This window comes from Papilio xuthus, unplaced genomic scaffold (genome assembly GCF_000836235.2).
Source record: "Papilio xuthus unplaced genomic scaffold, Pxut_1.1 DF827870.1, whole genome shotgun sequence".
NCBI classification, from domain to species: domain Eukaryota; kingdom Metazoa; phylum Arthropoda; class Insecta; order Lepidoptera; family Papilionidae; genus Papilio; species Papilio xuthus.
This window is the reverse complement of record NW_013530779.1, coordinates 2062924-2083324: the sequence shown is the minus strand read 5'-3', so window position 1 is coordinate 2083324 and position 20401 is coordinate 2062924. Positions and strand designations below refer to the sequence as shown.

General features: G+C 35.2%; 1 protein-coding gene across 1 annotated transcript in view; it reads right to left on the bottom strand.

Moving 5' to 3' along the window:
- Positions 1-7208, bottom strand: part of LOC106115223 (uncharacterized) — a 39562-nt gene extending 32354 nt beyond the window's left edge. Inside the window, exon 1 of the mRNA XM_013308541.1 lies at positions 6982-7208. The gene's annotated coding sequence lies outside the window, so the exon portion shown is untranslated. The remainder of the gene's footprint in view (positions 1-6981) is intronic.
- Positions 7209-20401: the final 13193 nt, after the last annotated feature.

Genomic DNA, 20401 nt, shown 5'->3' with positions numbered 1-20401 from the left:
ATAAATTTTTTGTACTGATTTTTTTTTAAATATTTGAATGTAAACGATAATATTCGTGTTGTACACAAAATTCACGCTACGAATTAATTCAGATCTATACTAAAATTACAATCATTGATAATACGTACAAATTATGTTATCAGGTAATAGAATTTTCCTAAATGTTACCAACATAAAATTTATTGTATTTGCAAATGTTTTCTATTAAATTACAAGTTTTTTTTTTTAATTTCAGATGATGTTCTTTTTTTAAATCGTCAAAATCAACAAGAATTGCATTCTATGTCACTTCTTACTAATGTTATAAATGCGAATGTTTAGATGGATGGATCTTTGTTAGAAGGTATTTCACTTGTTAAAATTTGGCACAGATGTTCGATAGTTTGGAGGGGCACATAGGCTACTTTTTTTTTCTTTTTTTGAATTCCACATGGACGGAATCGTGGTCAATGGCTAGTTTATAATATTAATTTTAATAAGAATGAAAGCTACTGTAAATAAATAACAAATATATATCTAAATGAATGCCTACATATTACGTAAAAGTTTGCGTGTGTGTTTTACAAACATCACGGGAATAGTTACGGTGATGCAGTTAAAGGCTATCGTAAAACGGTAAGATACAAAAGCCTTGCAGACATCTTTACGGTGTATTTGACTTTTATTACAAAGGAAAGTTGAATACCATTCTAGGCATATTCATTTTAGTCATGCAAATAAAAAGCGAGTTCATGTCAATCTTTATATAATACAAGGAATACGGGTTGTTTTATTATTGGAAAAAATCTAGAAGAATTGAGAGTCGGTGGCTCAGGGGTTAATCACTGGAATTGTAATCTGTAGGTCTTGTGTTCGAATTTCGCCATATACCAATGTGTTTTTCGAGTTTCAGTTTACATTTGTAAATTTATCCGACGTTCATACGATGAAGGAAATCATCGAGATGCAATCTGCATATATCTGCAAAGAAATTTCAAAGATATTTGTGAAATCAACCCGCACTAGACCAGTCTGTTTGAATTTTGCCTAGTCACTCCTAACTTAGGGTCCCGAGGCCCTCAGTGGCACTGACTTAAAGTAGACTGGTTTAGAGAATAGGCAACGTACGCAATTATACCGGCGACGACACGCTGCGGTCCGTGTATGGGAAACACTGCTGATCGTCGATTGAAGTTGTCAGTACATTCTGTATAAGACAGTCCGTGTATTACCGCCTTTTGTTAAAATAATAATATCTTATGAATTAATTTTGTAGAATTTACTTTGCCTATATGAATCTCGTCGGTGGCTCAATGGTCAAGCACTTGACTTGCAATCTGCAGGTCCTGGGTTCGAATCCCGCCATGTACCAATGTGTTTTTCGATTTTCGATTTACATATGTACATTTATCCGACGTTCTTACGGTGAAGGGAAACATCGTGATGCAACCTGCACATATCTGAGAAGAAATTCAAAGATATTTGTGAAATCAACCCGCACTTGGCCAGCGTGGTTAACTATGGCCTAATCACCCTTAACTTAGGGTAGGCTCCGAGCCCCTCGGTGGGGACGTATAGTGAGCTGATGATGTGATATGAATCTCGTATATATTTTAAATGTATACTTAAATTACATTTAGTATAAGATTAAATCTTTTTCAACATTCTAATGTAATAAATATCATTGTCATGAAAATTCGGAAACATTTTCTTTTTTTTTAATATATTGAGGAAAAGAGGAATTTATTTCCATCTCATTAGGACCTTATTCTGTAGTAAATTAGGTTTGATTATTTGTGCCTTTTTTGCGAACGGAAAATTTATGGCATTTTTTATTTCACGTAATTTATTATTGTTTATAAATGTCACTTTAAAGGGTGTTCTTTTTTTGTTCTTCCCTTTTAATTTGAACTGAATAAAAATAAGTGGACTTTTGTACATAACAAGTGTTATTTTTCTTGGGTATTTTATAATTTTTTTTATTCGAAATACTGAAAATAGCTTTAAAATATATATTTATTTTAAATAAAATTAGTTTTAAATTATGCGATACTAAAGAAATGGTTATATTTTATACAACTTACTTGTTTATTAAACGATTTTATTTAACTTTGGAAGTAGTATAATAATTTATTTTTTAATAACAGTACGTATCTTAAAACACCCTTTGATCTTAAATTTAAAAAAAATACCATTGATTTTTTTTATAAGAGAAGGGGGCAAACCAGCGGCGGTAACACCGAGGTGATCAACGACACCCATGAACATCTGCAACACCAGAGGAACTGCAGATGCGTTGCCGGCCTTTAAGAAAATGCTCGCTTCTTAAAGGTCCCTAAGTCGTATTGGTTTGGATATACCGCCGAGGACAGACCGTTCCACAACGCGACTGTGCGAGGCAAGAAATTGCGCGAGAATCGCACCGTTGTGGAACGCCAGCCATCCAGGTGGTGTGGATGGAACCTGGCGGTCTGTCGTTAATTTTTAATTTTAATACATTTATCAAATGTCAACTGATTACAATTTTAAATCCTTTGATGTTGTTAACATTTGATAATTCATTTGTATTCAAACCTGTTTACTCATGTTTGCGAATTCACGAAACATTATGCAAAATTAATTGGAATCGTACACACCGTAAATTGTAAGTACCCTTTTAGGACTGAATGACGAATGAATGGACAAGGGTTTATAGAAACATCGACGTTTCACGCTTACCAAGAGAGTGTAAACGTGTTTGTTTTTAATAATCGATCATACGTTACATCAAAGGATCTTCATAAAAATATGCGTATATTTCAATCTTTCTTTCTTTTTTCTTTTTTTTTCTTTTTTTTAAATCGATTATTAATATGTTTTTTTATATTCGTTATTCTGTTACCGTAGTTATGAACCTTTGTGTTCATATTGGAATAGTCTCATTGTTTAGATCACCATCATCAGCTCACTGTACATCCTCACTGAGGAGCTCGGAGCCTACCCTAAGTTAGAAGTGACTAGGCCATAGTCAACCACGCTGGCCCAATGCAGGTTGGTTGATTTCACACATATCTTTGAATATCTTCCCAGATATGTGCAGGTTGCATCATGTTTTTCTTCACCGTAAGAACGTCGTATATATGTACATATGTAAATCGAAAATCAAAAAACACATTGGTACATGGCGGGATTCGAACCCAGGACTTTTAGGTTACAAGTCAAGTGTTTTAACCCCTGAGCCACCGAAGCTCTCAATATACATGGGATCATAGTAAAGAAATGGAACTATAAATAGAAGATGTATTATAGTTTAAAACCATGACATTTTAATTAATTCAAGACATGGTTCAGTCAGATCAAGCCAATTAAGATTTAATGTCTCATTAGCGGTCGTCTGATTTGATCTTATGTGCTACAAGTTCACTTCCCATACGATTATTTTTATTTCTAATTGTAATTAAACTCAATATGGGTTTAGTTTTTTTTTATTAGATACATCTAACTCATACTAATATTATAAACGTTTATATTTACAGAGATGGATGGATTGATGGATGTTTGTTTGAAGGTATCTCTATAACGGCTTAAGGGATCTGGATGAAATTTGGCATACATATAGAACATAGTCTATAAGAAAACATAGAGTACTCAATAAGTGTATTAATACCGCGCGGACAGAGTCGCGGATGAAAATTTACTTGTTTCATAATTATAATTTAGTTTTATTAATAACAGCAAAAAAAAAATAACAAAGATATAAAACTAGTGGTCGCCCTCCGTCCGCTAGCGTTATATATTTGTTATGGTGGTACTTAATAAGCAGACTATGTTCTATATGTATGCCAAATTTCAACGAGATCCGTTCAGCCGTTCCGAAGATAACTTCAAACAAACAAACATCCATCTAAACAATCGCATTTATAATATTAGTAAGTTTATCAACGACTATGGTGAATGTTTTGTAAATAAATAAAAGAGTAATTCAATATATCCTAAAAGCAAAATATATATTATATTATTCTGTATAACATTAATAGAATTAAGGTTTTGTCACGTGACATGAGCTTATTTAGTGTAAATGGAACAAATACGTCCGTATATCGTAATCGAATGAAGGGATCTGACGGACATCGATACCCTATTTTAATAAAACTGTAATGAAATTAAACAAATAATTTAAAAGATATGTCAATCGTTATTTTGCGAGACATATGACATGGACCCCGGATATGCGTAAGAAGGGGGTAGACTCGGATATTACGACTGATAGAGATGTATATACAGTAGTACATACTGTGCCGACGCTCGATAGGGATAAGGGCAGGTTGATGATGATGATTATTTTGGGAGACTGCTATAATTTGTCATAATTACAAGACTGATAATTTCCTAAATATTCATAAAAATATATAAATTGTGTGCTACGGTATGTTCATTTTAAACTGCTACATTTGAGGTCTTAAATTTTCGTTATTATTTGTAACTTATCAGCAATAACCCGCGATTCTATCTGAGTGAAAATAACTTAGTAGCTTATATGTTCTTCCAGGCTATGTTCTACTTATTCATTAATTGTATAAAACTATTTTGAAACAGTCCCTAATCGTGGGTTTCTAAAACCAAAATCCCCGTTTAAACATATGACGAGATGTTTTATATAGAGATTTTCGTCTCAGAAACCAACATTAAGTCTATAATTATATAGTTACTTATTGTGAATAAAACAAAAAGGAAGTAATTGTCATAATCGAGTTTACGCTTGACTTTCTTTCAACGGTAACGAGGTACGTCACCTTGTCAAGTGACGTCATCTGGAAAGTAACAAGTATGCGCATTTCTTAACAAAGCTGACTCTTCAACCGATAACATGCGATCAATTTAACAACGTCTCTTCTTTACGAACCTAATACATAGTCATATCTACAGGATTTGCTTGAAACTGAATAATAAAATTAAAATAGTGTAGTCAAAATACTGTGTATATCTAACACGGTGATTCGGTCATGTAAAAGAAAGGCCCCACCCCACAATCATAATAATATTATAAATGCGAATGTTTGGATGGATGCATCTCGCTGGAATTTGGCGTAGATATAAAACATAATCTGACGAAGTCGCGGCCGACCGCTAGAATAATATATAAATGCTAATGTTTGGATGGATGTTTATTAGAAGGTATCTCCAGAACCTCTGCTGATATTTGGCATAGATGTAGAACATAATCTGAAAGAACACAGGCTACGTTTTTAATTACGCAGATGGAGTCGCTGACGACAGCTAGTAATGTTCTTCTTGTTATTTGAAAAGCAATTACTGTCAATTCTCATAATCACAATTATCCAGTAATTTAGTTCTCTCAAACTTAATTAGATCACAATTCTGTTGCCGGATTTACCCCAATACGTTATCTTGAATCAAAATTATTCATGTAAATTAACATATATATGTGTACTCATACGGCAATAATTATAGGCCGTATTTTTATAAGATACTGTCGCCTGCGATTCCGTCCGTGCGGAATTAAAAAAAACTTAATTAGTAGCCTATGTTTCCTTCCAGGTTATGTTTTACATTCATGCCAAAATTCGGCAAGACCCATACAGCCGTTCTGAAGATACCTTCAAATACACATGTATCCATCTAAACATTCGCATTTATAATATTAATACATTGATTTATTAAATAATATTGTAAGAAGTAAAATTGCTCCATCTTTTTAGGGTTCCGTACCTCATAGGAAAAAAACGGAAACCTTATAGGATCATTTTGTTATATTAAAATATCCTCCGTCCGTCTATCAAGACCCTTTTTTTAAAATAAAGAAACTTTTCCTTCTGCGCGGATTTTATTAAGAACATAATTAGTAGCTTATACGTTCTTACAGACTATATTCTACTTATATGACAAATTTCATCAGGAACCATTTAACTGTTCTGGAGATAGTTTATAACACACCCATACATACATGTTAACATTCGCATAATAAATAAAAACTGAATAACACGCGAATATCGATTTTAATCGAATAATAACTAATTCATTGTCGATATCGATTCTGCTGTTTAGTCTACATGCGGTTACATTGGTACTAAAATGGTTATAAAGCCACATTCGCGAAACACATTTCTTTTCCTCCTCTTAAAATTCAGCCAAGGAAATGAAAATGTTAAGAGAAATTTTATAATACCGTAAAAAAGGTAGAATATAAACAAAACATGAAACTTAATTTGAAAATAATCTTACTTACTAAAATAATAAATGCGAATTTTTAGATGAATGAATGGATGTTTGTAAGAAGGTATCTCCGGAACGACTCAACTGACTTTGCTGAAATTTGGCATACATGTAGGACATAGTCTGGAAGAACACATAGACTACTTATTAAGGTTTTTTTAATACCGCGCAGACGGAGTCGCAGACGATAGCTAGTAATTAGGCAGTCTCTAAAATGTACAATTTGTCTTTGATGTTTAAATTTCAATCGTAAAAATATTAAAAGTTTTCTAATAATGCCAATGTTTCAATGGCCTAGTTCAGTCCCATCCCACCTGTCTACACCAGAACTCGTCATCTGCGCAGTATATAACATAGTGCGGTAAACATCCGAGTAATCAGAGGCGTTGTCAGCCTTTTATCATCTCTAGAAATATAACACCGTATATATCAACACATGTAAATCAAATATAACAAATGGAATCCTAGTAGTTGGAAATCAACGGATACATGAAGAAACATATTTAAAAAATATAACATTAAACGTATGGTTACGTTTACTATATTTGTCAAATAAGTGCTAAAACCTCAAGAGCTTAGAATTTACGACCCCATATAAAAAAAATCATGTAATTATTTGTCTTAAAAAAAAAGAAAAAAAAATGTTATAAAAGTCAATTTTTCATTCACTACTTACGCACTTCATTTATTTAAAAAAAATGTTACGTTTAATTAGGTTTAATATTTTATTATAATTTTAAATGTTTTTGTTTTTATTTAAATAAATAATAGAAACGGTTTTAAACTTACCTGACGAAAAATTCACTGTTCAATTTTCACACAAGAGTTTAAAATCCACTCGTTCAATGAGTTTTAACAAACACTTTCACTTTGCACTTCTCAATTATTTAAATAAAAAAAAAATCATTTTCACATTTATTTAAACCGTCTCACTGAAAGTTAACACATGTTGAAATATTAAAAAAAATCACTCCGTTTCACTAATATCGCGATACTTTCGAAATGTACGCAACAACTACGTCCTTACTCCACGAATGTCCATGAGCGACTAACGTACACAGCATTGCCAGGGATGAATTTTTGTTTGTGTGCGTGCAACAACCCTGTCTGTGTTTATGTACAGATGAATATTTCTTAGTGTGTGAGTGATTTCAGATGCTTGTGTCAGTGATTTCAGACGATTCTGCGCTATCCTTACGACTGGAGATTACGAATGTGTTCACCCATCACCTCGAAATGTGTTTGTGTGCGTAATAGCCGGGGAAAATGTGTATGCCCGTAACAGACATTCTTTGGATCTTTGGATATGGATATATATTGTAGACAATACTCTAAAAATATATGACATATACTTTGAAAGCTACTTTGCCTTGACATCTTGTGTTTTTTACCTACCAAATTTTAAACAGGATGTATAAAAATATGTACTGTTAGGAATAAAATACGACACTGTGTCGGTGTATCGCAACACTAGCCTTATTAAAATATCAACATTTATGTCCCCTCACTAATCAATCTGACACTTGACTTGGTAACGAAAGCGCGCGATTCGCGCCAAAGGATTCTGACTAATAATGTCTAAAAGTACTTATCTATTTTACCCGAAAATATTTTAATTCATTTAAAAAAATAAAAAGGGTTTAATTCTTTAGGATATTTAATCATTTTAATCTCAATGTTTTCCACGAACATGAAATTTGAATTATATTTTTAGTAATTCTAATGATGTCTTTCGACGTAAAAGTCCCAAATTAAAATGAACAACCTATTTAAAATAGAAATCCGATTCGATGAATTTTTTGCCACAAATTTATTTAGAAATAACAGATTAAATCGTTTCATACTAAATAAAAAAAAAAACTCTACAAATCACTATTCTGATTATAGCTGAACGGAAATATGGAGTTGATTCTATTTGCTCAATTTCTACACGTCTCAATCTTGTTCAAACATTGTTATGTGAAAACATTTAGTCATCGCGAAATGAGTTTTTGTTGGTAGAAAAATATTATATCCAAATTCCAATCTTTATGATATCTTACTATCTTACTAATATTATAAATGCGAATATTTGAATATATCGATGGATGTTTGTTTGAAGGTATCTCCAAAACGGCTGCATACATCTTGCTGAAATTTGATATAGATATAAGACAAAGTCTTGAAGCATACATAGGCTACTAATTAAGTTTTTTTTATTCCGCTCATACGGCGTCGTGGGTGACAACTAGTTAATGCATTTTTTTATCTATATGGTACTGATTAATACAAATATTTCATCATGAACTGATACCCACTTGAGCGAATTTAAAATGTAGTTTGTGGTTCGATTCATATTCTTCCTTGAATTATCATAAGGGTACACTAAGGATATTATTGAGGTGAGGTGAAGTGAGGTAATGTGAAACGATTTATTACTAGTACCAAAGTACTGCAATACGTGTTGTTTAAGCGCGGATACAGCTTTATCCGAATCGTTACCAAATCTCGAGTGATATCAAAAGACAAAAAGCTCTCGAAAGTTTTGAGAACAACCTCTGTCAATACTGTATTTTACAAGCGGTTGTTTAAAAGCTTCGATCGGAATATTATGCTTCATATTTTATCTTTAGAGGAAAAATTTTCATTAAATTGCAAATTTTTTATAAACGCGTGTAGGCAGAGGTTAAGAAAATCCCTTTTTCTTAAATTTTATTTATAGCAATTTTCTGGAGGAATAGATATTTTATTTTGTTTTTAGTATTTCGTTATCTAGGCGATTTCTAAACTTCCAAAAGATGTAATATTGAAGTATATTAATTTATTGATTTTAATTTTTTCCGTATTTGCGATTGATGATGTCTTTTTAGTGTTCCAAACATTTTTACCAATTTTCAGCTTTATGCCGAATTATTGTTTAATATTTAAATTATGGGGAGAAGATCTATTGTGACTTCTTATAGACTAAACGACTGACCGTGGACTTCTGAGCTCAAAATTAAGGTATAATAATGACAAGATATGTTTTATACAGAGATTTTAATGTCAGGAACCCACGGTCAATTGATTCGATGACTTAACTTTTGTGGAGTGAATTGTCCTTCAAATTTTTTTAATTCTCTTCAGTGTCATTTAACAGCCAGTTAGTCTTTAGCTTGTTTTTTAATAAACATATAATGTTATTTATAGACTTAACTTATAGTAAAAATCTTGTAACTTAAATCGTATGAAAATGAAAGCAATCTTTTCTCTTAAAAGCTTCGAAAGGCTCTTACGATCTCAATAAGGTTAACATAAAGTAGATTAATTTTCTTTTTTATTATAAATTGAGGTCTTTTAAAGTATTTAAATAATCTTACTAATATTATAATATAAATGCGAATGTTTAGATGGATGGATGTTTGTGCGAAGGTATCTGCGAAACGGCTGAACGGATCTCGATGATATTTGGCATACATATGGCAACAGATAGGAACAATTATGTTTTTGTTTTATACGTGAGCGACCGCTAGTTTGTAAATAAAAATTAATTAATGTTAAAACTTGTAATAATTTATTAAAAAAAAATTATCAAGTCCTTTACGCTACAAAAGTTTTCAATGGAGATAAATAAAAATTGAAAACAATTCTAAGCCTATTTTGTTTTTTTCAGTGTGGTATTAAATAAATTAGTTTTGTTCAGCAAAGTTGTGTTATTTCAATACAAGGGTATGTCGTGATGGTTATTAGTGTCGTGGGTGTGTAATTATCGTTCGCTTTCGGTGACCTGCCTTATAAAAGAGGCATGTTACACTTGATTATAGTTAATTTTATTTCTGTAGTTTGTATAAGTCAATAGTTAATCTAATAATAGTTGTTGTTTTTCTATACTTGATTGTATAAAATCGTAATTATTAGTATAAATCAGAAATCCCAAACCTTTTTATCTCGTAGGTTCCATTCAAAATATTACTGGTTTTGGTGAACTTAACTTACTCATTAGGTTAACGCAATGACCCAAAATCGGCCTTGGCCTTCGACAGAAGTCTCCACTTTTCCTCATCCCTATCCCTACCCAATCCCGGACTTTAGCACCCGAAGATTTTTAACCATCTCATCCATCCATCATCATTACATCCTACTGAGAGTAATTATGTTCCGAAAAACTGTTTGGAATGATTTCTGCCACCGAGTTCTGTCATCGGACGATAAGACAGACCGCTAGGTACCATTCCCACCACCTGGATGGCTGGCATTCCACAATGATGCAATTCTCGGGCAATTTCTTGCCTCGCACATCCGTGTTGTGGAATGGTCTATCCTCGGTGGTATTTCCAAACCAATACGACCTAGGGTCCTTCAAGAAGGGAGTATACCATTTCCTTAAAGACCTTACAAAAATTCCATCTATAGCTGGGTGAATCTCCTCTCCTACGCCTAAATTTTTTTAAACTAAAAACTCTGCTCTAAACTAAACTCCTCTGTTTCTCCTACGCAAGAGGGCGAGGCCACGGGCACGCTTGCACTTTCGTCTACGACCTCGCCTGTGTCAGCTGTTGAGGCAGCTCTCACTTTGGGGGAGGCCTAACTCCAGTCTTAGGTGACAGATCTCCCGTATCTGACACCCTAGGGCTGTTGTAAGGGGTCGAGGGCGGTAAGCGAGGTTGCGGACAAAAGCGCTAGCGTGCCTGTGGCCTCGCCACTATGCGTAGGAGGAACAGACGGGTTTAGTAGGTATGCTTCCTACATCAATACCGCGTCCCCTCGGGGCGCGGACTATGCATAAAGCATTTCCCTCTGAAAAAAAGGGGGCGAGGTCGGTGATATTTTGTCGGCTTCGCCTCCCCATTCGTCTACGCCGGAGCCGGGGCGCCTGGGGATCTCCCTTGCGCTCCCACTCCTGCGCTTCTTTCTGTGAAATAACCACTTTCAGAATTAGGCAACGGCTTCACATTTCCAGCATGGCGCATATAACCCCAGGAAGTGTGAGGTCGCCGCCTATTGCTACCATCAGGTTGCGGCGCGCATCAGACCACGCAGTTACACCAATAATGGGTACTGTGCTGTGTCCGCTACGTCGCCGCACCCGTAGTACGCACCTTCCGATCCGACGCAGGTACTGCCCGAAACACCCATGTCAGGACAGCACCTGCGTGAGTCGGAAGTTGAGGGACCTGTGGGCCCTACCGCACCACTCCGGGAGCTGTGGGCGGATGGCCATATTGTGCGCTCGCTGTCTTCGGCGCCCGCTAGGCCATCCACCGAGAGCTCCATGATCCTCCACTTCCTATTCCTGACCCTAACCTCGCCCCCGATGACCCGCAGAGTGGAGCCCGACGGCACCCGCCACCTTGGCCTCGGTTTTGTTGAGCGCCACTCGGAGGCCCAGCCCTTCAATTCTCCGGATCACTAAAGTGGCTGTGACCTCAGTCCCGTCCTCAGCCATCTCCAGGTGTTGTCCCGGATGGTTATCATCGCGTCATCTGTATAGCAGATGACCGCCATCCGGGGCAGCACCTTTCCGTGGATGACCCAGTCGAAACAGCTGTTCCATAGCAGGGGCCCTAAAACAGACCCCTGTGGAAAACCGGAGGCCATCCTGCCCTCTGGATGTACGGAACCCTAAAGTTTCCAGTTCCAACTATTCTCAGTATTATTCTGTGGTCATTTGCTTTTTTAATACGCACTTTTGCGTGTCATTGTCTACTAAATAATGTTTAATATCAGATTTCAAAGCTAATGTGATGATCGCACGCGAACCGTATCAAATTATTATCATAAAACAGTGTAAACATGCTTCTTTAGAGCACATCAAGATAGACCTCGCCTCGTTTTTATTACAAGTCAGAAAATTATACTTAAAACAAATGAGGGCTTATAAATTTATTTGAAGTAACGCAATTATTATTTTTGTACAAACGTATGAATTATTAAGTCTTATTGTAGTTTAAAAGGAAAATTAAGTAATTCTTAAAATAAAACAAATTTAACTTAGCCTTTTAGCCTAACTTAGACGTTTCGAGATTTTAGTAAAATTTGGAAGCAGGGAAAGTCTAGGTATTTTGTTAGCAACTATTAAAATTGTGATAAAATTTGTAAATACAACGTTTTAAATGCGTTTTATTCCTAAAGAATATTGTGGTATCGTTAATTTTCCATTAATCAGTAAATAGTCAAAATATTCTTTGATATCTTAATTTCTCTAATCATTTGGAAAATTTCTTTTGTAGCGTCACTGAGTTGAGGTAAATCGTTCATATCAAAAGGTTCCGTTAAAAGACTGTTTTATTTTGGTTAAAGATTATTTCTTTAACTATAATAAATAGTGTGTTCGTTTCTTGAATCTATAAAGTTCGAGCAAGCAGGTGATTGAATGAATGAACACTGTGTCCTGTGCACTGTGAAGGCAATAGTCTGACATGGCCAGAGACCAAACGCAGAGCCCAAGATAGAGCAAACTGGCGGAGCACTATGGTCGCTCTCTGCCCCACTACGGGGACATAGGACTTTAAGTCAAGTCAAATCATAATAAATAAGTTTTCATTTAATCATTTTATAGCACTTCCATTTGACAAAAATAAAATATTAAAAACATAAATGACAATGGCTAGGGTTTATTTGTCTGTCAATTTGACTAGTTCAAAATAACCATAAAATCATTACAATTACTATAGACTAGCTGTCGCCCACGACTCCGTCCGCGCGGAATTAAAAAGAAAACATAATATAACCCTATGTGTTCTTCCAGACTATGTTCTACATGTTTGCCAATTTTCATCGAGATCCGTAGAGCCGTTCCGGAGTTACCTTCAAACAAACATCCATCCATCTAAACATTCGCATTTATAATATTCTCTGTAATAAGATTTATTAAAATGCCTTACGACGCAGGAATACAACATTCGAAAATTTACGTAGACTTTGTATTAATGGATCCGGACGGCAACTACTTTTTTCAGTGCATAATAAAAACATTAACAAATTTACAAACATTGCATCTCTAAAGTAGACAGCATCCTTGATCCATTGTAGTATATTTTTACACTGTTTTACTATTTCATGTTTGCTCTGTTGTTCAGTCATAAAAAATTAACAAAGGAAAGCGTCGAAACTCGTAAACCAGTTGCGGTAACACCCTTAGGGCCATGTTTCTCCCCGCCGCCGTGTCTACCTCGAACTTTGTCTTTTAAATGACAGGACCTGTCACGAGCGCGCACTGTCTAATAATAATTAAATTCAAAACATGCTTGAATATTTAAATTTATGAATCAGTTTATAAAGATTCAGCTTAAGTGTCAACATGAATAAGCATATATATTGTGTGATTTGTGATTATCATCTTTACCTTACAACCCGCGAAGTGTTACAATTTATTTAGCACTAGCTGTTGCCCGCGACTCCATCCGCGCGAGATTAAAAATAGATGTTGTCCGATTCTCAGACCTACTCAATATGCTCACAAAATTTCATGAGAATCGGTCAAGCCGTTTCGGAGGAGTATGGGAACGAAAATTGTGACACGAGAATTTTATATATAAGATAACATTGGCAAATTGTTTAATCCATTTCTCTATAGTCAAACACAACCGAAGTGCTGTCTCATAACTTTTAGATGTCGATACACGAACATAGTAAAAACTTTATAGAAAATTTTTCTTTTTAAATCTGATTTACTTGAATAAAATAAGTGATCTTAAGAATCGGCCAGTTGATATCGCCAAAAATAGCGAAGTGACTACTGTCCATATATATTTCCGCATTTTCTGATGCTTTGTCTACTTTATATTGATAGAGGTTGCTCATAAAGAATATTTCATCTTCCTATGCGTTCGATTGTCAAAATCTACTTCCCCCTCTCATCCTCCCGTGAAAAGATAAAGATTGAAAGGAGCTAGAATAATGCCTGCGGAACGTAGAGTCATCAGACGAAACGCGAAATTACTTCCACTTTACGCCTATCTTCTGGTCGTGGTATTTCACCTATCAAGTCAGCCCATTCGTGCTGGTGTAGGTAACATAAAAGGGCAACATTCAATGAAAATAATCGTCTTAATGAGTAACAGGATACAAGCTTAACATATTAATTGGATTGCTAGTGTATCAAACACTGAATTACGTCATTATTGTAATAGTCTTTATTGGATTTTATAAGGATAGCAACCGTTCCATTGCGGTATCATCTGTATTAAAACATATTGTCATCCCTTTCATTGTCTCTGAAAACATAGAGATAGCAATATATTTTTACAGGTCGTACTTTTACACTCTGCAAGTACAATACGTGTGTTCGCGCCAATGCGTCTGTTATCATCAAGATCCTAAGTAATGGCTTTCTTGTGCTATGCGCCTACCACTTTGTGAGGAGCAACGGCTTAAGATTCAAAAGTCTTAGGATTAAAATTTTTGAATCTCGCCGAATCAATCTGTATACTGTTAATTCGCTTTATACGCCTTAAATATTGACGAAAATCTTATTACTAAACTAATTCTTAGTAAAATTTTACTAACTTTTACAACGTCATCCTTTGGAATCCATCCATCCATCTATTCTTATTTTTTTTAATAAGAGGAGGGGGCATGGAGATCTGCAACACCAGAGGAACTGCAGATGCGTTGCCAGCCTTTAAGGGAAATTAAAATCCATATAAGACATGGGTGGGTAGTGGAAGAGAATTAAATTTGGTCTCCGACATACACTAATTATTCTGTAATGTTCTTTTAATAAGAAGAATCTATAAAGAAATATACTCTTAGATATAATTTCTAAATACAAAATAAAACAAGGGATTAAACCTTTTAACGGCTGCATGAACTAAGTGAGCATTTGAAGTGTTCGCGCAAAGGTGCAAAGAGCGTCGACCGGCTGCGACCTTTGGACATACCATCTGCTTATGGCGGGTTATGTTACAGAGAGCTTTTAAAGTCGCTTTATAGTTGTTGCATGTGCGGCACAAGCAAACAGTATTAGAACATTAAAAATTAACAGTTCCCAAAAAGATATAGAAAATTCTGGAGTTTATTATCATCTCCAAAAACTACTAGCTGTCTCGCGACTCCGTCCGCGTGGAATGAAAATAATTAGCTTCCGATAATTATTCGAATTTTTCTAACCTTCCTTAGACCTCCACGAACATATCAAGACCAAGATAAGATAAGTCCGTTGAGCCGTTCTCGAGTTGTAGCGAGACTAACGAACAGCAATTAATTTTTATATATACATACCATAGAATAGAAGGCTAAAGAACTGCTGGTTCCAGAGAGGTTTTACGCAATGGATTTTCACAAATTTATAGAGACGTAATACATATGGATATTACAAGCTTTTAAAGTAAAAGTACGCTTTCCTTCATAAGAATCCTTAGTTATATTTTGGTTTGGAAGATAGATACCACGAAGCAATTCTGAAAACTTCTCGGAATTAATATTACGGAATATCAACCTACAAAGCGTGATAACTGGAATCATCTTGCGGTGCGACATTGATATGTTTAGTCTGGCTGTGGGGTATCTATTGCCGAGAACGTACAAAAAAAAATAATCTGAAAAATAGACAAGTGCGAGTCGGGTTCGCACACTGAGTGTTCCGTACACACCTGTAACTAAATATTTACAGTTTTCGCAATATTTCCTTTATCTGTGCTATAAGACGTTACTTTGAATTAGATTTTCAGCTCACGGGGAGTACCCTGTAGGTTTAAGTCCTTTAAAAGTGTCGAAAATTTGCAGCATAAACGGCTGTATCTCTTGTTAGCGTTGACTTAGAAGTTTGATTTTTTCACAGTTCCAAGGGACAGTACACCTGATACATTCGCGTATTCCTGAGTCAAAAAGAGTCTCGACAGACATACGACTAGACATAAAAATGATTCCATATATTCCGTTTTATCCGTTTTATAAGGTTTTTTCAGAAATAATGAAGCTCTAACAAATTCTGCAGTATTACTAGGTATATTTTAAACTTTATCGCATCGTGTCCTACGAGTGCCTGTAATCAAATTGTCATCTAGCGAGATCAAACCTCATCTCAATTTGCAATGATCGGGTCAGGGCACTTGTCTCGCCGTCGCCGTCCGTGTCAGCAGACAGTTCTTGATTATTTCCTGTGTTAACTCCCTCTAATCTGTTGCCAACGACCAATATCGAATTGTAGCAATCGATAATTTGCGTGATATAAAAGTGTATATTTGTAAAGCAATCTAAACAATTCAACTATAATAAGGAGGTAAACATAAATTAATTAAAAACATCTTTAATGTTTGAATTATCAATAAAAAAATAAAACTTCAAAATTAATCAGAAGACAAGCGTGAAAAGAAGCAATTACGCGTTTCGTCTGATGTGTGTGTGTGTTGAAGACCTAAGTCCTCTTCGCTTCCCACCCTTATGAGAAAAGGATTGGAAGCCGATGTGGATGCAAAGGAAGAGGAAATATTCGCGTAGATTAGGTAGGCAACATATCTGCAATTGCGGATATCTATAGGCAGCAGTCTTTTCGCTAAAACAGGTGACTGATATCGTATACATAACTTCTAACAAACATACATCCATCCAAACATTCGCATTTATAACATTAGTAAAATTAATGCAGGAATTATATTTTAATACAAATATTCAGTAATAAATTAGTCTATCCAATAATAGGACAAGTAGTCGGAATCTGAACACATTGAATGAGAGAATGCTTCACTGACGTTAACAAATGTACCGCTTAAGTCAACGGGTTCGTTAGGTAAGGGATCACGGAAATCCTCTACTTGATCTTTATTCCTTTGCTACTTAGCACAAGTCTAACAAGCTGGACAATTTATGTTTTTACAGTCTGGGACGTAAATTTCCTACCCATCTTGGTGAAAAGTTATTTGAATATTACAAGGCAATTAGTAGGCCAAATTTTAGTCCTCTTTTTATAAGAAAAAGATGGGAAGGGGAAGAGATTTGATGGATGAGGGAACGCATAGAAAGGGAAAATATTCTCTTTCTGTGTGCCTCTCGGTAGGCAACGGGTCCTTAATTGCGAATGTGTCTAGTATGCGGTCGCTTCGCGATTTCGGCAAAATTAGATTACCGCTTGCTAGTTTGTACCAATTTTTTTTATTGGTTCAGTAGTTTTTACGTCATGTACTGCGGCATGACAGGTATAAGTTACTTCAGCTGATAATGATGGGCAAGATTGAAGGCAAGAAACGCGCTGGACGCAGGAAAAAGTCGTGGCTAGGTAATATTAGGGAATGGACGGGTCAGCGGAGGAACTGTTTCCCCTAGCACTTGACAGAACCAAATATAAGTTAGCGGCCAACCTTCAAGACTGAAGAGGCACTAGAAGAAGAAGAAGTTTTTACGTGAAAGAAAGACCGGCAGATAGACAGAGTTACTTTCGTATTTATAATATTAATAAGGATGAAAGTCTTCTTTTAACATTCTGTGAAATAAAATTTAATCGCTGTTACGAGAATTCATTAACAAAGCTTTTATGTTTTTCATTTACAAGCTTAGTCCGATAACGTGTTTTATTTTTAATGAATAAATCTGCTTAAACATTTTCCATTTATTTTGGGATCGTCTGTAAAAATCTTTTTTATAAATAACTGATTTGTAAACTTTTATATTTTATATTTATTTATTTATAAAAAAAAAAATTATAAGCGTGATACTTTATTCCCAAAATATATTTAACCCATTAGTGCATAAAGTTTATTAACGCCTTTTTCATTATGATCACTATAATATATTTGGCCGCGGACGAGAGCGAAAGCGTGCCCGTGGTCCCGTCCCGATGCGTTAGAGGAACAGAGGGGTTTAGTGGGTATGCCTCCCCTATGGAGGAAAATCCCACATAACTACCGCGTCCCCCCCCCCGGGGCGCGGAGTATGCATAAAGCATTCCCCTCTGAAAAAAAAAACTGTAATATTTTTTCATTTCGAGTGTATTTGACCATTAAATTGTATAAAATATTTATTCAATATGAAAGTTTCGATTTTATAGTCCGTCCGATAAATCGCTTCCCGTAATGTCATACCAATAGTATTATCACTTCAAATATATATTACGCTACTGTTTAAAAAAAATTAACGGTTAGTAAAATATATATAACTCCTAAAATAACAATTTTATTGCCGTCCGATTTATAGAACGTTATGCACTAAAAACTAAGATATGTGTGAAGTCAACCAACCCGCACTTTGCCAGCGAGGTTGACTATGGTCTAGTCACCCTTAACTTAGGATAGGCTCCGAGCCCCTCGGTGGAGACATATAGTGAGCTGATGATGATGATGATGATGCATTAATGGGTTAATATTCACACTTTTTAATGCCTAGTCGTACGAATAAAAAAAAATAGTATCTTAAGTGTGATACAATCAAGATTTAGTTATTTGAATATTTCTACTTAAGTTTTAACAAATAAAACTAAGAAAAATCTCGTAAACATGCGGCAACGCGTATCTTTATTTATGTATTGTTAGTTAAAACCAGCTAGATATGTATAATATTATATACCACGTCTGTATCTAGATCGGCCTATATAAATAAACGGGAACTCGATCAGTGTAATTAGTACAGGATGTAGCTTTATTGTGTCGACTATTGAAAATGGGTAACCACATTGCTAGTTATATGTTGCGGTTCCTCTGGCATTGCTGATGTCCATAAGCATCGATGAACACCTCGGTGTTCCCGCTGCTCGTTTTGCACCCTTCTTATGAAAAAAAAAGTATCGATAAATTAAAGAAAATAAGTGAGTGTGATTCATAAAGAACTTTAAGGGTTATATTTATATGAAGGAAAGGCTAACAAACCGACTTATAGTTAATTAAGTTAGTTAAATTTAATTATCATTAATTTTAGTACAAATATACGCATAGAGTCAAATGACCGCCGACTTTATAGGTAAGGAGACTTCTCGTCTTTCTAGTGTTAAATTTGTTATCAATATTTCCAAACCGCTGTGACTTAGGGTTTTTCATGAAAAGAGCGTAATTACTTCCGGCAACGTATTTGCAGTTCATCTGGTATTGCAGATGTCCATGGGTCTCGATGAACACCTTAGTGTTCCCGCTTGTTTGCTCCCTGTATCTTAATAACAAAATGATCACTAAGGGACGAACGTTAATGTAATCAAAGAGCACTAAGAAACTGCTTAAGTCTAAATAATTAAAAATATCTTTAATATTTTGAAATTTGGCTTAAAAAAAAGTGTTGTAATTTATCTTTTTAGCAAAAATGTTTCCAAAATATTCGACGGAATGATTTTCTTGCTTGAGAAATTCTTCCTTTCAAATGTCACCGCAACCATTGTCTATTCACTGACTTCAACATTTTTGAAATATTAAATTACTCGAGCCTTTTGTTTTATGACAATAGATGGGAATACTTAAAACATTCCCGGATATTTAAGATTTTTGAAATGTAGCATTCATAGTGATGTAAGGAAATGACATCTAAAAGACTAACTGTGGCCCGCGACTTTTTTCATATCTTAAGGTGGCAAATGAGCGAGCGGCCACCTTAAATTGCTAAAATATCAAAGTGACCGTTGCTCATAGACAAACGTAATTGCATATGCATTGCCTACCTTTAATTGACGGAGGAGAGGATGCATAGAAAGAAATTATTTCCATCCATCCTCTCATCCGGAAAGTCCACTTCCCATACTTTCCTTATAAGAAAAAGGGTAGGAAGGGAAAGACGACTAAATTAGGCCTCCCAGATGCACACTCATCAGACGAAACGCGGAATTGCTTCCACTTTACGCCTGTCTTCTGTGTGGTCGTGGTATTTCACTGGGCGAGCCGGGCCAATTCGTGCGAAGATGTTAAAGCGGGCTCTCCCACTGTTGCGACTCTGGCTCCGCGGAATTAAAAGGAAACTTAAATAGTAGCCTATGCGTTTTTCCAGACTATGTTCTACATCTTTCCGAGTTTCGTTGAGCCGTTCTACAGATACCATCTAAACATCTATCTGTCCATATAAACATTTGATACATAACATTGAAAAAATATTTTCCTTCTGTCATTTAAAAGTAGTTTGAAAAAGTTTATATTGCATACGAGAAAAGGTGTCAGAGTCGTCAATCCTGTAGAACGGCAATAATGTTAGTAAATTTCATTTTATAGATTTTGCCTAACTCTTCAAGTATAGATAATTCCGCGTGTCGGAGAATCGTGGCGTTGTAACACTGATTAACGTCTGTCGCCATCTGGTGGTAATATCAGGAGATAAAGCGTTAAGTCATAGCCGTTTGATTTTAAAG